This window comes from Coregonus clupeaformis, unplaced genomic scaffold, assembly GCF_020615455.1.
Source record: "Coregonus clupeaformis isolate EN_2021a unplaced genomic scaffold, ASM2061545v1 scaf3778, whole genome shotgun sequence".
NCBI lineage: Eukaryota > Metazoa > Chordata > Actinopteri > Salmoniformes > Salmonidae > Coregonus > Coregonus clupeaformis.
The window spans coordinates 1-17,644 of NW_025537232.1; the positions used below are offsets into that span (position 1 = coordinate 1).

Below are 17,644 nucleotides of genomic sequence, written 5' to 3' on the forward strand. Positions count from 1 at the left end.
TGCAACAGGGTGCTCAAATGAAGAAACTCCATCTGTATGCAACACTAGCCTTTTGTGTTCTATATTGTTTGCTACAGTCCATGTACATTCCATGTTATTATTGTCATTTGCCACTCTATTGTTGCCTCACGGTTTTCCTCTCTTCTCTTCCACAGACTCACGTCTCTCCAGCAGATCCTGTTACTTCCTAACCAATCAATCCACAAGACCTCCCATCGTAGAGAGTAAGAGTATGAGGAATAGCTGTTTCACTCACCACGGCAGTCCAACAGGAAGTGACAAGACATGGCGACTCTGCTAATCACCATGACGACCATACAGCTGTGACTGCTGTGAAGCCCCTCCCTCTTTTTCTACACCCAGCTAAACCCCTCTCCCCTTTCTGAGGACAACCTAGCTTTACCCCAGTCCATCCCCCACGCTCTTTCTCCTTTAAAACCTCTCCATCCCTTATTTCAATCCCACGTTTCCTCCATCTTAACAACACCTCCCTCTTCATTCGTCCTCCTCCTCCTTCCTCCATCATCATGCATCGCAGGCTTCGCACTCACTCCTCCTCCTCCTCCTCCTCCTCTCCACCTCCTCTCCATCCACCCCCATCCTCCTCATCCTTCCCTCTCTCCTCCTCTTCCTCCACCTCCCGAGCCTGGTCTGGGGGACTGCTGGCTGATCGAGGGGGACAAGGGGCTACGATGTGGCTAGCCATCTGCAGCCAGAACCAGCCTCCATACGGACCATCCCCCAACACATCAATAATACGGTCCACGACCTGAGGCTCAACGAGAACAAGCTCAAGATGATCCCCTACACCTCCATGTACCGCTTCACCAACCTCACGGACCTCAACCTCACCAAGAACGAGATCTCCTACATCGAGGATGGGGCCTTCGCTCAACAGGCCAATCTACAGGTACACTGGGTGGTGGGTTGGTGGATGGATTGGTGGAGGGTGGAGTGGGTGGGTGGGTGGGTGGGAGGATTGATTGATTGATTCAATCTTGGCGTAATCCTTGTGGTTCTCTCCTAGGTCCTCCAGCTGGGCTACAACAAGCTGACCAACCTGACAGAGCCATGATGAGGGGGCCTGGGACGGCTGCAGTGCCTCTTCCTCCAGCACAACCTCATAGAGGTGTGGCATTGGTTAATTTAGTTTATTTATGTAGTTTTAAAGTATTTCAGTGCTACTATTTACTAAAGATAAATTATATTTTCTGTATGTACAACATGGTTCAGATTTTTTAAAAATATATTGCTTTCTGTCTCTCTCCGTTCTCATCAAGGTCATTGGCAACAATGCATTGGATGAGTGCCTCAGTCTCACAGCATTGACCTGTCGTCCAATAAGCTGGTTCCCGCCTCGAACCGTCCACCTTTACCATTTTGAACCACCTCATGGTGTGTGAGCTGGCTGGGAACCCCTTCCACTGTGGCTGTGACTTGTACAACTTCCTCACCTGGCTGGAGGCCTTATTAGCGTCACACACACCTCCGACCGGCTGCAGTGCGAGACCCCCAGGGAGATGTTTGGCTACCCACTCCTGAGTCCCATTGGCGTCTGGCAACGTCGGGCTGAATGGCGCTCGGACGATTCTGTCCTCTGTCTGCCGGGACGGGATCTTCATCCCTGGGATGACGTCTCTCCCGCGGACTCAGATTCCTCCGGAATGGGCCCGGACATGTTTGACCGCGTGGGTTACCACCAGCCCACCACCTCGTCTTCCTCCACGGAGCAGCTTCAGCCCCAGCATCAAGCTCCACCACGTGTCCCTCTTCACGGCCTCTATCATGGTCCAGATCCCCAGACCTTACAGCAAGATGTGCATCCTGGTGCAGTACAACAACACCTTTGTCTCTGCGCGTAATGAACCTGAAGCTCAAAAAGGAGATGATCACGCTGAACAAGCTGAAGCCACACACCAACTACACCTTCTGCGTGGCCTCCATCCGGATCTCCCCAGCGCTACAACCACACCTGCCTCCAGTTCTCCACCCGAGCCCAGAACCCTGACGACATGCCGCCAAAACCTTCTACCACAACCCACTACATATTGACCATTGTGGGCTGCCTCTTAGGGATGCTCTGCATCCTGGGCCTCATCTACTATTGTCTGAGGGAAGAAGAGGAGGCATGAGGGAGAAGCAGAATCCATCTGTGTGAAGAAGACGATTCTAGAAATGAGGTATGGTCCGGACGTGGCGGCGGCCGTGGGAGCGACCCGTCTGCGGTGCAGAAGCTCCAAGAGCAGGCCCAGGGTCAGGGCCACCACCAGTACCAGCACCACACGCACGGGGGCAAGCTGCCTATGTCTGCCTCCTCCTCCTCGGGCATGCTCCACTCCGCCAACACCTCTTCATCTAGACTCTCCTCCATCCCTCAGGATAAGATGGCCACGGCCTTCTCCGAGCCATGCCCCTGACCAGCAAAGGCAACTTCATGGACGTGGGACGGACGGGGTGATGAGAGATGGAGGGATTGGAGGAGGACGGGAGGATGAGGGATGAGGATCTGAGAGGAGGACGGGACGGACTTTGGGGAGGATTCGGACGACCCGCGGGCAGGCCTCGGCTCGGAGATCTCCACCATCGCCATGGAGGTGGATAAGGTCCAACCAGATCATCAATAACTGCATCGCGCCTGAAGCTGGACTCTGTCATGCGCCGCCTCCTCCACCGCCTCTTCCACCACCACCGCCACCTCCTACCCCCACCTCCCGCCGCCCACCTAACACTTCCTCCTTGACCCGTGGCCTCATCCCCCTCTCCCCTGGCGTCAATGAGACCTGCCCCGGCCTGCCCTCCCCTACCACCAAGATCCCCCCTCCACCGCCGCTCCCCTTCTCCGTCCCTCTCTCGGAGCGTCCGGGGATCAGCGGCGGGGGGTTTGTGTCGCCCCCCTACCGGCCCCCTCCCCCTGCGTCCGCTGTGCGCCCCATCCAGAAGCAGATGAGCGCTGATGCTGCGGTGGTGATCAGCACCGTGAAGAAGCAGTGCAGTACCTCGTCCTGCAACTCCATGGGACGTGACCGGGAGCGAGGGACCGGAGGAGGAGGCCGGGTCTACAGCCTGGACGTCCACGAGCCCCGCAGCCCAGACCCCTGCCAGCAGTACACAGGAGAGAGAGGCAGCCCCGTGGGGTGTGGAGAGCCCCTGGAGCGGCTGCCTCTGGTGGGGAGCGGCGGGGGAGGAGGTGGGGGTGGTGGTGGGTGTGGTAGTGGAGGTGGTGGTGGTGTTGATGGTATTACCAACCAGCATCACCAGCACCACCAGCAGCAACAGCAGCAGCAGCAGGGACAGGGACAGGGGCAGGGTCAGCAGGAGGACTACCACTGCTCAGAGCACCGCCACTCCGTCCCGGCCCTGTACTACGAGGGCTCCCACCAGGGTTCGCCGCACCAGAGGGCCTCCTTCCTCAAGCCCCTGACCCGCTCCCGCCGTGACGCCGCCTCCTACTCGCAGCTCTCACCTTCCCGCCACCAAAACTACTCTGGGTACTCCTCCAGCCCTGAGTATTCCTCAGAGAGCTCCCTGAGGATCTGGGAGAGGTTCCGGCCCTACAGGAAGGGCCAGCGGGATGAGTCGTGCTACGTCACGGCCGGGAACGCCTTAAGGAAGAAGGTGCAGTTCGCCAAAGGGGAGGACCTCCACGACATCCTTGACTACTGGAAGGGCGTGTCAGCCCAGCAGAAGCTGTGAAAGGAAGACAGGAAGTGAGAGTGAGACATTGTGGTAAATTGAGTTTTGAGCAATGATTCTCTTGTTGATCCCGGTGAACCGCCAATTTGAGATGCCAGCCCGAAGGAAAAAGAGAGAAAATGAAATGAATGAGGGTGATGAAAGAGTTGAGTCTGACGGAGCCTGATTCATTTACAGTAGGTTTCATTGATCCGTGTTATCATCAGCAGGACCAGAGCTGAGAGAGATGATAGTACAGCAGGGTCATTGTGACAGTGAATGGAGTGGACAGTAGCACTACTTCTGGAACCTTCTCATCCTCTTTGCAGTTATAATTAGAGACAGGGAGCCCAGGCCAACCATCCAATCAGTATTCAGTGAACACTTCAGTGGAATTCACTTGTTGGAGTGTCATTCTCTGTGCCACGCTTTCATCTGTGTGTAGCGACAGGAACTCAGATGAAGTAACGCATGTTTGTGTCTGCGTCGAGTGTATGCGTGTGACATCGAGTGTACTGTATGTGTGTGTGTCTGTGTGTGTGTGGTATGAGTCAGTCTAAACTCCTAACATGTTTTTTGGCGCATGTAGGGCGCGGAGATAATGTGTGTGTCTGTGTTGGTGAGACAGAAACACAGTGAGATAATATACCCAGAGAGAGAGAAAGAAAAAAGAGAAAGAGAGGGAGAGAGAGAGAGAGAGAGAGAGAGAGAGGAGAGAGATACAAAGGGGGGAAAACATTGTGATTTTGAACAAAGCTGTCAAGCAGTCTCTCCCTCCTATCCCTGAGATCCGCCCTGCTATTGGATACTGCACAACCATTTGCATTTCAATAGTGGCTGTCCCAGACACACAGTCACACAGACACACAGCAAGCGGAGAGGAATAAAAAGGAAAAACTGAAAACACTGAAGGAGTCTTTACGGTGTGAGGATGCAGGCTTTGGTTGTGTCTCAAATCCCATCCTATTCCCTGTATAGTGCACTACTTTTGACCAGGGCCTATGGAATAGGCTGCCATTTGGGATGCAGGCTTAGGGTCTTCAGTCACCCACAGCACAGGACTAGCCAACCAGGCAGGCAGGGTAACGTACTGTGAAGATAGGGAATTTACACAGCAGTGTTAAACAGTAGCCCCGCCCCAAGAGCAGAGACATGCAGCTAGGAGCAATAGGGAGGAGTAGGAGGTATTTGGCCCTGCATGCTGATATATGATCAGACATTTAACCTGGACCCTGTGAATGTGAATCATATTGTGAAAAGCTGTATTGTTGTTATTGGTATCTGGGGTAGGGGTCGCTGTGACTCACAAGGTTCTATTGATAGATAAAGAGAGAGATGGAGAGAGATGGAGAGACCCACAAACACAGAGAGAGATAAAAATACAGTAAAAAAGAGAGAGGGGAGAGAGATACATTCTGCGTATTGTGCATATTCATGTAAGCAGATTAATGTGGTTTAACAGAGATAAAATACAAACCATTTGCATCATTTGATGTGAGCACTTTGTGTGCTGCTGTCAATCCTTTTGTCTCGATGAATGTGGCTTGAAACGTCCATGCCACATTTAATAATGTGATCTAAAATGGATCATTGTTTTTCACTGGCGACCCACTTACACACGTTTACCCACACAGTTACACTGTACAGCAGTTATAGCTCACGGGAATACTGTCCCTCTTATTTCATAGAAACTGAATGAGGCGGAGAAAGAAGGTAACACCTTTAATTAACACCAACACCTCTTTTTGGATATTAACACCATGAATGTCCACTTTAATTAGACACACTAATTAGCAATTAAACAAGACTGTGTCATGGGGAGGTTGTGTGTGTGTGTGTGTGTGTGTGTGTGTGTGTGTGTGTGTGTGTGTGTGTGTGTGTGTGTGTGTGCACGCACGCTCGTGTGTGTGTGTGTATAGGGTCGGTCAATATGCATCGGTGGGTTGTGTGTGAGTGTTTAATCTAAGCTAATTGAATTAGATCTGCCTGCCTGGCTCGAAAGTTGATTAGGAGTCTGTTGTTTTATGCCCTTAGGGTCATTGACCTTCTGTAGCCTATCGATCCGAGGGCTAAGTTATCCACAATATGGGATTGGAATATTGACAGGCAAGTGTGGAGAAATGCACAAACAAGGACAGAACAGCTCATATCCACCTACACACACATACACACACACACACACACACACACACACAGAGAGAGAGATATATAGAGAGGGCACATTCACCTAATCCACTTCAATGCATGACCCAGCTGTTAACCTTTTCAGTGGAGTGACCTGTATATATTAATACTATAGGGAGGCAGTCTGACATTGTAACAGCTGGCTGCTTATCAGGACCAGTGTTGGGGATTAGTGAACTACATGTAGTCCAACTAGTAATTAAACTACATTTGCAGTAGCTTGGTGGTAGTTGAATTAAATTCAGTAGTTTTCAGTAGTTCATTACTTTTCTGCCATGTAGCGGTCTAGCTAACTACTGGAACTACACACTACGTTTTTTGCAAAAATAAAAGGAAATATGGCATCAGATCTGCCTAATTCTCACTTGAAACATCGTTTTTGTGTTTAATAGGATAAATTACACATTCTTTTAACATCTGACTACAGAGTGATCTGTTCTTGCTATTTGTATTCTATGACATTTCAGATTTAGATATAATTTTTCATGAAGTAGTTTGGATGTAGTGAACTGCTTTTAAAAGTTACTTTAGTTAGTAAACTATAAACTATTTCTTAAGGGTTGCTTTAGTGTAGCTTAACTTCTTCCAGTGTGAAGTCATTGGTAACTTGGTAAACTATATTTTCAGAGTAGCTTCCCCAACACTGTCAAGGACACACTGATAGGGTGTAGAGTCACTTCTCTAGAGAAATGGCAAACGGGATATCCTGTGCTGAATTCTCCCAGGTTAGATAGGCCGATATGACTTACATACAGCATCTTAGTGCATTGACTTAACTGATAGATTTTATTTTTAATAGGGGTCAATAGGGTACGTTTCTATCAATAGCAACAGTGTTGTAATGTGGTAGCCAAGGAAATACTTTCCATAAGCAGAACATGTTCCGAAATGAAGTGAATTTCAGTACCTCTCTCTCTTTCTCTCGCTTATTCACTCTCTATCTCCTCTTGTATGAGTGTTCACTGTTCCACACTGTACACACACACACACACACACACACACACACACACACGCCCCTCAGCGCATGGGCCTAATGGGAATGTGGCTTCAGCAGTGTGTAGCGATCGAACACTCACGACATCTCTGCATGGGCCTCAGCAGCATAACACCTGTCCACCTTTATTCAAGGAGAAAAGCTGGAAATCACCTTCCTCCGAGAGGGGGATTGTATTAGCTCTCCTCCTCCACAAGGGGGATTGTATTAGCACGCCCTCCTTTTCCACTTTCTCTCCCTCTTGATGTTCCCTTCTTTTTCTTTTTTCCAAGTATGTCATCTTGTTTCACCTGTGAAGAAATAATGCCTAATTAGTACAAACCAGTGTGTGAGTGCGGTTAAAATGAGTAAATGTTATATAAATGTTACCTGGACGTTACAAGGGGTGTTTTTTCGGTTCCACAGCTCGCTCTGGTTGAAGTAGTGTTGAGTTATGATTGGTTTATGATGTGAGACTGATCCGAGGTCAAAGGTCAGATTCCATACAGATCCATAGTGCCGCCATTTTTGTTTTCCATTGGAACCGACAAGGTAATGGAAGGAAACAGTCACAATGCCAGCTCTCTCAGTGAAAGAGGAAATCTCACTGGATTTACAGAACTCTTTCCAGACTCTCCAGTCTTCCTGACTGAAACAGCTACAACAAACAAACAATTATGGGGATTTAAAGGTACGATGCCCACTGATCTCCTCTCTCAGAGACACTACACTTGAAAACTCTACAGAGGAACTGCTATGCTACCGGAGGCTAACTGTGACTGACTCTGCCCTTCACCATTCACTCACTGAGGGATTCTCAAGGAACCTGGCGAGAACATTTAAAAAAACACGCTCGGAAAGGTGACTTTTTTGTAATTTTGGCTCCAAATCCCATTGACACGTGTGAGAAAGTATCCTGCCCCTTCAAAAAGACTCAAATGGTTGACAAAACTGTGAAAGGAATTTCATCTGTACAATCAGTGCCCATACATACAACCATTACAACTGCCACCATTTTGAGTGTGTTCGAAGTACAATGTGACAAAAAAAGAAGTTTGGTTTGGTAGTTTCATACTACAGTTTCATACGTTTCAGATGTTTTACGACTCAATTTGCCATTGGTTTGTTTTCTATTCTAAATTGTCAACTGTTTGACTCAATTTACCATTGATTAGTTGTTCTGTTCTAAAATGCTAAATAGGATGTATAAATCACTAGGAGGAGTAAGACTGAAGCTCATTCAAGTGCTCTCCTGCTCAAGGACCTTCCTCGATCAACACACAGTTTCCACAACGTTCCCCGAGTGCATCTGTAACATCATAGCAACGTTTGCTCATTTGTAAAATTGTCCTTTAGCAAATTACAGTGGCAATTATATTTGTATTTTGTAATTTAAAAATGTTTAAATGTGGGGGCTCTTCTCTCGGCTTGCTTGCACAAAGGTTTTTACGAGAGCTCTTGCAATGGTTTTACTCTCATGTTGCCTATGCCTCCCAGTCCAACATTTCAAAGCTATTTTGATCTAATCAATTCTTTCAACTCTGCACTGGACATACCAAGGAGGGTCTTTGGTCAAAACTAGTGCACTACATTGTGAATAAGATGCACAATATAGTGAATAGGGTGCCATTTGAGACATAACCCAGATATACTAATCTCCCTCCACTAAGTCATCAGGAATGGTCAAAGTTTTATGTTCTAAAATAACTCACTGCTGTTGTCTGTGTTTAAATAATACATGGTTTCCCTGCTAACTCCCAGCGAGCGGTGTAATGGTTGTGGTTTAGATGAGCTGTTGTGTTAAGTGGCATTTGTTTGGGCTTATGAGATATTTAGAAGAACAGAGCTGTGTTTTGGGGCATAGAGGTTGGAAACACCAGAGGAGAGGCTGGATGCTGGATATAGAACATGGAAGACTGTATTCTATAGCACTGACCTAAAGTAGTTAAGAGTACATTGGTGGCCTACATGGAGCCTTTGGGCTTGGTTTGTTTTCCATAGCAGGTTGGAGTGTATACCTTGTACCTTGTGTACTGTACCTAGGGAGACTAGGTACTCCACAACAATTTAAAAAAGCATGGCATCACCTCTATGGGGACCACAATAAGCATTAAACATATAAACATAGATCGGACCCACTCTTTTTTCATAGTACTCACAAGAGTCACTGCCTAAAATCAATAAGAGTTTGAAGCCTACTCTGTTAGCTACTGTATTCCTCCATCTTTGTTGTTGCATCCTCGTTGCCTCAGCAGATCCCTGGGAAGCATCTATAGTTGCTGAAAAGGCTTTTAACAGTGTTGTTATAGTCTAATCCTGTTGTTAGGGTTGGGTCTATCTCTATCTCAGCACTCTGCGTGGAAAGATCACACACTTTTTACATTGAGTTTGTAATACCTACTTATCCCGCTCTATACTTTCCATTGAGGCCCTGTTTCTGACAACTAAAGCCCGCCTAGAGACAGAGATGCTGCGTCCCAAATGGCACCCTATTCCCTATATAGTGCACTACTTTTGACCAGGCCCCATATGGCTCTGGTCAAAAGTAGTGCACTATGTAGGCAAGAGGGTGCCATTTAGGACGTAGAGAGACAGATATCAACAGCCATTCAGGCGGCCAGTGAAATCAATGCTTTATGTTGGATGCTGTGCTTCATGACATGGTGGAACAGTGTGAGTATTTGAAGAGTTTTCCATCTCTCAGAGAATGGGTTGAAAGGCCCAGTGATGTCTCTAGTTGTGCCCCAGCAGCCCTCTCTTCACATGGATGGACTGTGTGTGCAGACTGCAGATGGACTTGTGTGTAGACTGCAGACAACAGATAATGAAGATAAGTCAATGGCTCTCTAATAGTGCTGTTCACTTTGATCAGTGATCGTCTACCCCAAAGCTGTATGGAACAGAAGGCTACTGAGCTGTGACTGTAGTGTAGCAGAAAGAAAGGGAGAGAGAGAAAGAGACTGGTTGTAGCAGACACTGACTATATAGACGCTGCATAGAAGAAAGAGCAAGAGGGGGATGGAAACAGGAAAGAGAGAGACAGAGGCTAGTGACAGGCTGGCTGTATGGAAGGAAGGAATGGAAGCTATCTGAGAGAGAGACAGAGAGGACAGAAGGATGACGATAAGACAGCCTGACTGCACCAATGGAAAATAAGCTATAGGAAGCTAAGAGCCCATTTATGCTTGATCCCAAAATGTGGTCGGAGGCTCCATATGGATGGAGTGACGTAATTGCGGGAGCCTCAGGAGGCATGGAAAGGCCAAATTTAGCTCTGTACCGCATCACTGGGCGCCTCTTAAGTTTTGTAAGAATGCCGAGGGCTCAATATAGCTCCGCAATGACATGATTGGTTGACGGTAGGTGAGGGTGGGAGGTCCGGTATAAACACATACTCACTTCCATGACAACTTCCTTCACAACAGCTCAGCGCTGCTCGGCAAAAGCGGCAATAAGTATAAAGGTCTGACTTCTGCAGAGGCCATATCACCATAAATTCTGACGGCCAATGCATACGGGGCAGATTGACCATGCAGCGCCTTTTTAAGAGGCAGGCAGAAAATAAGCTGTAGCGAGAACATGGTGTGACATTAATCATTGTCAGTTTGCAGCCACATTACAAAAAAGCATAAAGTGGATTACTTTTCCATGGAAGTTTTCTCCACCTCTTTTTAAGCTCTTTATCTCCCTCCAAGCATTAGGACCTCTAACTGCTATAACACTGGGCCAGAAAGCCAGGAGGACAGCAGCTTTACGGCTGAAAATGGGGCTTAATTTCACATTTTGTCTCCATCTCTATTATGGAAAAAGCAGGGGTTACAGATATAGGATCTTAATTTGATCACTCTTTTGTTGCTGAGAATTTTCCTGCACCGCAGGAAATGCAGATCAGCTTTGTGATTTACATAAATTCACTGGAAACCCACACTAACACATGGTTGTATTAACAGTATTGTACTTTTCATGTAGCCTACTTTTGGCCAGCTAATAGTCTAACCACCGATCAAGGAACGTTATGGACTAAATGTTCAAATCCTGTTGCTGCAGGATTATTTTGCTGTGACAATATAGGTCATATTAAGATCCTGTATATCTTGGGCCAACTGTCTCTGAAAAGCACAATTCATTTAGAAGCTACGACTAGTGACACAGTATTAATGTTTACCCATAGTTTATTACTTTGGATGAATTACTGTCTAATGGACCTTTTTAATGGATTTAAATAAATAGTATTTTATAAACGATAATTGACTGATATTGAAAAGTGAAAAGCAGAAAATAAAAAACTTTTGAAATACAGCACCGTTTTGCTAGTTTATAGTCATACAACCCGATTCACATGCAGTTGAAAGCCTTTCTTGACCCGCTGCATGAATATTTCAGTCGCTAGGTTTCCACTTGTAGTTTAAGAGGCGATGTTTTCACGTACAGTTGTTACTGCACTTAAATGTGAAGTAGGGATGATTGTGCTTCTTTGGGCTTCAAAGTATTTTACTCTGAGTTTAGTATACGTTTTGTGTGTACCTCTCTCTGAATGTGAGAACAGTCCTACGGCTGGGTGCTGGGAGTGTATTGGGGGGGATAGGGAAGCCCTGGTAGGCAGCCAGCTTGCAGCCCCTCAGGCCTCTTGCTAGTCCACTCATTTCCCTCAGGCTATACTAATCTGTTTATCGGAAGAGAGAGAGAGAGAGAGAGAGAGAGAGAGAGAGAGAGAGAGAGAGAGAGAGAGAGAGAGAGAGAGAGAGAGAGAAGAGAGAGAGAGAGAGAGAGAGAGAGAGAGATTAAACAGAAGTGAGCCATGTCCTGAACAGCAGGTAATGATGGGCTCTTCAGAGGGGAGAGACGGAAAGAAGTATTTCCAGAAACAAGTACTCTCTAGAGGGGAGATGATCCCAGAGCCTCAGCAGGAAGCCTCTAACAACTTTGATCAGGAATCTGTCAACTGACTGCTTACATGGACCAACAGAATACTGAACACACACACAGAGAGAGAGGCGTGGGAAGAGGACAGCACTACAGAACAGAGGCTACTCAGAATCATTGGCACGCCTCTCTGGTATAGAACAGGTCTGAGAACAGATAGTAAAATCCTGCTCACGTTCCCACTAGCTTTCTCCTATCTACTCCATCATAATTATCCTCAGACAATAGCAGGCCTCATTTCAGACTTATCTTAGCCTGGGCTCCATTGTTAACCATGACACTGGCTTCCCTGAGGTCCAACTGAGGATCCTAAAATGCTTTAGGCCATCAGCATAATGGCTGATGTCACTGTTATTATAACCAGCCTAAAGAGTTAAATGGTTTTGTTATCATGATAGGGTTAATTCCAACATTAGTCCATGATGGGGAATAATCGGTTTGATTTGTTCAAGGATGTGCCATGGAAAAAAGTACTACTACTTCATGAAATGTTCATTTTGCAAGGCAACAAACAACACTCTCTTTTCTTACATTTGTCCTTTAAATGAAAACCATCCCTCTCACTCTGCCTTTCAGGCTGAATGTCTTCAGTACAAACTGAACAAATAGAGGTCTGTATCATTACTGAGCTTCAACTGTTTGTGTCTGACACGTGTGGTTGCTAAGAAGTCTGTAGTTGGACAACTTGTATAGGAACAACAACCACACTAGCACTGTTTCTGCCTCCACGGTGCTATTCTGAGCTATAGCTCACATGGCTGTGTGGGAGTCTTTGTAGGCTGGGCGTCTTCATACTGAGAGTTGAGCTTAGTTCAGTTTGATAATTATGTTATCCTTTTCGGAGTAGCGTTGCTTGTGGGATGGGGGAACAGAGAATGGATATGGTTTTGATTTTGGCAGTGTTCCTTGTTTAAAAGAGGATATTAACGACAAGATTGATAAGACCGATAACTCTGTTATATTATCAGAAAGATCTTTCTTGGCAAAGTTTTGCAGATGCCTGATTAGTTTGTCTAGCCTGTCAAATAATAGACCCGAAGTCCTTGGCAAGTGAGGGTCAGGAGTTCACATCAACTGTCTGAGCAACAATTATCACAGCCAGGATTTGATTAATTGTCAAATATGTTTATGATTATATTATTCTTTACTATCTGTCTGGTTGGGCACCCAGTTATACTGTTTATACTTTGTAGCCCCTGTATGGAAGCATGCTAGGCCTCTGCCAAGAGGTCTGAATCGCTATGGCACAGAAGGCCCTACACTGCAGGGTTGCTTGTTCAGATCCATGAGCAGGAGAGCACTACACAGAGCTTTTATACCTGTCCCAAATCAAGGCTCAGGAATGTCCAAGACAATTATCTTGTATAATTTATTATGATGATAACATAAAAAATGATTTGTTTTCTCCATGTGCACATACAGTACCAGTCAAAGGTTTGGACACACCTACTCATTCCAGGGCTTTTCTTAATTTGTACTATTTTCTACATTATAGAATAACAGTGAAGACATCAAAACTATGAAATAACACAAATGGAATTATGTAGTAACCAAAAAAGTGTTAAACAAGTCAAAATATATTATATATTTGAGATTCTTCAAATAGCCACCCCTTTGCCTTGATGACAGCTTTGCACACTCTTGGCATTCTCTCAACCAGCTTCATGAGGTAGTCACCTGGAATGCATTTCAATGAACAGGTGTGCCTTCTTAAAAGTTAATTTGTGTTATTTCTTTCCTTAATGCGTTTGAGCCAATCAGTTGTGTTGTGACAAGGTAGGGGGGGTATACAGAAGATAGCCCTATTTGGTAAAAGACCAAGTCCATATTATGGCAAGAATAGCTCAAATAAGCAAAGACAAACAACAGTCCATCATTACTTTAAGACATGGAGGTCAGTCAATACGGAACATTTCAAAAACTTTTCAAATTTCTTCAAGTGCAGTCGCAAAAACCATCAAGCGCTATGATGAAACTGGGTCTCATGAGGACCACCACAGGAATGGAAGACCCAGAGTTACCTCTGCTGCAGAGGATAAGTTCATTAGAGTTACCAGCCTCAGAAATTGCAGCCCAAATAAATGCTTCACAGAGTTCAAGTAACAGACACATCTCAACATCAACTGTTCAGAGGGGACTGTGTGACTCAGTCCTTCATGGTCGAATTACTGAAAGGACACCAATAAGAAGAAGAGACCTGCTTGGGCCAAGAAACACGAGCAATGGATACTAGACCGGTGGAAATTTCTCCTTTGGTCTGGAGTCCAAATTGGAGATTTTTGGTTCCAACTGCCGTGTCTTTGTGAGACGCGGTGTGGGTGAACGGATAATCTCTGCATGTGTATTTCCCACAGTAAAGCATGGAGGAGGTGGTGTTATGGTGTGGGGGTGCTTTGCTAGTGACACTGTCTGTGATGTATTTAGAATTCAAGGCACACTTAACCAGCATGGCTACCACAGCATTCTACAGCGATATGCCATCCCATCTGGTTTGGGCTTAGTGGGACTATCATTTGTTTTTAAACAGGACATTGACATCCAGGCTGTGTAAGGGCTATTTTACCAAGAAGGAGAGTGATGGAGTGTTGCATCAGATGACCTGGTCTCCACAATCCCTCAACCTCAACCCAATTGAGATGGTTTGGGATGAGTCGGGCCACAGAGTGAAGGGAAAAGCAGCCAACAAGTGCCTCAGCATATGTGGGACCTCTTTCAAGACTGTTGGAAAAGCATTCCAGGTGAAGCTGGTTGAGAGAATGCCAAGAGTGTGCAAAGCTGTCATCAAGGCAAAGGGTAGCTATTTGAAGAATCTCAAATATAAAAAATATTTTGATTTGTTTAACACTTTTTTGTTTACGACATGATTCCATATGTGTTATTTCATCGTTTTGATGTCTTCACTTTTATTCTACAATGTTAAAAATAGTAAAAATAAAGAAAAACCCTTGAATGAGTAGGTGTGTCCAATCTTTTGACTGGTAGTGTATATAAATTACATTTTTCTAAGGTTTGGTTCCCAAAGAGAAGGTATGGATTTAAAAGAATCTGTGAAATATCTGTGAATTTTGTACTGACTGTAAAAAAAAAAGATTTGGAAAAATAATATGATTCTATGGCTTTTTGTCTTCTGAGCTTGATCTGTCTGTGTGTTTCTTTTTGGTGGGTTGTTTCTTCTGTTCGGGTGGGGTTTCGGGATCAAGGGACGACAGTTTTAAGTACTTGATTATCTATGTCCTAAAGAGTTTAAAGAATAGAGAAATTTAACAAGTGAATTTAAACAAAGAAACAAAGTTATATTTGCATGATTTCCTGTATTTTTTAAGAGAATAAATATATTGTTGTGTTTAACGAGTGGATGTATGTTGAAAACAAACAAAACCGTAGGGACTGAAATACAGTATTTGTCAAACTAATTTCTAAGATTTAGGTTAAGGTTGGCTTTCTTTTTAAATCTCTCTGATGTTGAATAGTTGCATTCATCTTTATCGGGCTTTCTGGTTTTAAGTTTCAGCCTAATGTATTTTCTACTGACTGTAGTTAGCATTGCTATATTTATCGTATTGTTTCTGGCCAGAGGCTGGTTGAGTTGTGTGCTATGGAAAAAACCTTCAAGCCTGTGGGTTGTTAACATCCATTTGTTTGGAAAGCTACAATGTTCTCTCTTTCTCTCTATTACACTGATTATTCTCACCATCCCCCTTTCTTCAAGCACAAACACTGCTTCTGTTGTGATTATCTATGATTACAGTAGCAATGTGTGTGCTTGAGAGAGGGTGTGTTTACTAAGGAGATGCAAGCGTGTGCCACACACACACACACACACACACATACCCTCTCTGCACATGAGAAAGGTTAGGCAGACCATTGAAACATTAGGGTCCTATTAGGGTATTAGTCTGTCAATCCTCATTCATCCATTATGAGTCATGGGGAAATCAATACAGCGTCCTCTCCTCCTCCCACTCACCCCACGCCGTGCTAGCTCAGCTATTAGATCTACAGGCATGTTCTACATGCAGGCGCAATACACTAAGGTGATCTCTTCCCATGGTCATGGCTCCAGGTAAATGTAACCACAGGGAGTAGTAGTCTTAGAGCTGATCCTGAGTCTGTCGTTAGTGGTGTGAGCAGCCAGAGCAGAACAGGAGCAGAGGGATTTGAGTGCATTTCATTTCTTGGCCGTGAGTCAATGACGTGTTAGCTCGCTGGTCCAACTCCCCATTATCTCCTCACTGTGACAGCAGGCCATAACTCAAACATGTTTACATTTCTACACAGCGGATCTATCTATAAGGGTGAACCTGTGGCAAAAACATAAGAGGCTGTCCCGCATCAATTACACAGACAAATGAAACGAATTAACCTCTTGACTGGGTGTTTGCTAGCTCAGCAGAACCGCTATTTCATGCCCGGTGGCCATTTTGTTTGGTTGTTTTGTTGTTTTGTAAGTGTGCAGGTTTCTTATTTTTTCTCATCTTGTTTTATAAGTTGAAATAAATCACTATGCTAATCAGATCAGTAAATAGTCCATTAGCTCTGTAAACTAATCTATGGTGTCCACAGTAACCGCCCCTGCAGCTCCAGTGGAGAAACCCTGTTTGTTTGCTGGCAGGGCACATTCAACAGTAGCAGCAGCGATGGCAGCATTCCAATCGATGCTAATGCTCTCTGTGCTCATAGACCCAGGTTGACTGGTTGGCATTCCAACATAATCTGATACAGCGGTATGCCTGATGCCAGCAGGATATGTTAGGATAGTTCTTGGCAGAGGGATAAGCTCAGAGGCTTCGGAACACCGGCGGCGGTCCTCGGATATAGGGCCAGGCAGGAGCACCATTCTCACCTCATTCAGGAAATTAAATGTCCGGGATCGATCGGAGCGCTGGATGGAGATGCTCCAGGTCTTTAACGGGCAGAATGAGGTGGTTAGACAGAAGAGCCAATCACAATTTAGCTCTCTCTGAGCGCTCCCAGAGTGAAGACCAGCTTCTGATAGAAACACTGCAGGTTGAAATGTATTGAAAAGAATGGAACACAGCTTTCTATAATGTGTACTGTGAAGAAGAAAATGGTGTCCCATTCTATGTAATTAGGTTTCTATTAACAACGCTCTGAATGTTTCTCCCAGTTCACTAAGCCCCTGCCTGATGTGTTATCCAGTTATGATTGGCTGCCACTGCGTGATGTCATTCACCCTGCAATGTCACTTCCTGGCGGCGCTGACTTGGCTTAAGAACTGTGGCTCTTTAATACTGAAGATAGGGTGACTGTCTGACCTCCGTAAACGCTGAAGGTATATTTAGAACACAAATACGAGACAAATACAGTACTTATTTTTAGCGAGAGTGCATGTTTATTTTAGGTTTTGAATTATTCTCGCTCTTTTTATCTCTTTACTATTTCAGTGATTTTTATTTTTTTCCTTTTTGAAGGTTTTTTCCATAGCAACCCAAACATTATCAACAAGACATTGTGTACTCCGAGTACTGACAAGTGTGTGCTGGGTCTTAAAGCTGTCCTCTTGTTCTATTACTTTACAGTGACATGGTTTAACATCTCGTGGTCTAACAGGTCATCATGGTCTAACAGGTCATATGGTTGAAGTGGTCATGGTTTAGGGTCATTTGGGTCATTGAATTCCACTGGAGAAATTCCAAATCCAATCCAACAGAAATAAATTGAACATGGATTTTCTCCATAGGAAAACAATTCAATCCCTTACCTGACTGGACATCAGATGGAACTGCCCTCAACCGTGTTTAACCAGTCATGGTCAGACTAAACTGTTCTAACCACAGTATCAATGGTTCTAAACAGTGTAATCTGCCAGTGATCTCTAATATCTCTAGTGTTCTTCTCCTTCCTTCACTTTGCCAAAGTGAGGTCCTAAGG

The 17,644-nt window shown here is 45.2% G+C and overlaps 1 pseudogene; it reads left to right on the plus strand.

The window, feature by feature from the left end:
* Positions 1–592: 592 nt before the first annotated feature.
* On the plus strand, positions 593–3,735 carry LOC123490375 (annotated as a pseudogene).
* Positions 3,736–17,644: the final 13,909 nt, after the last annotated feature.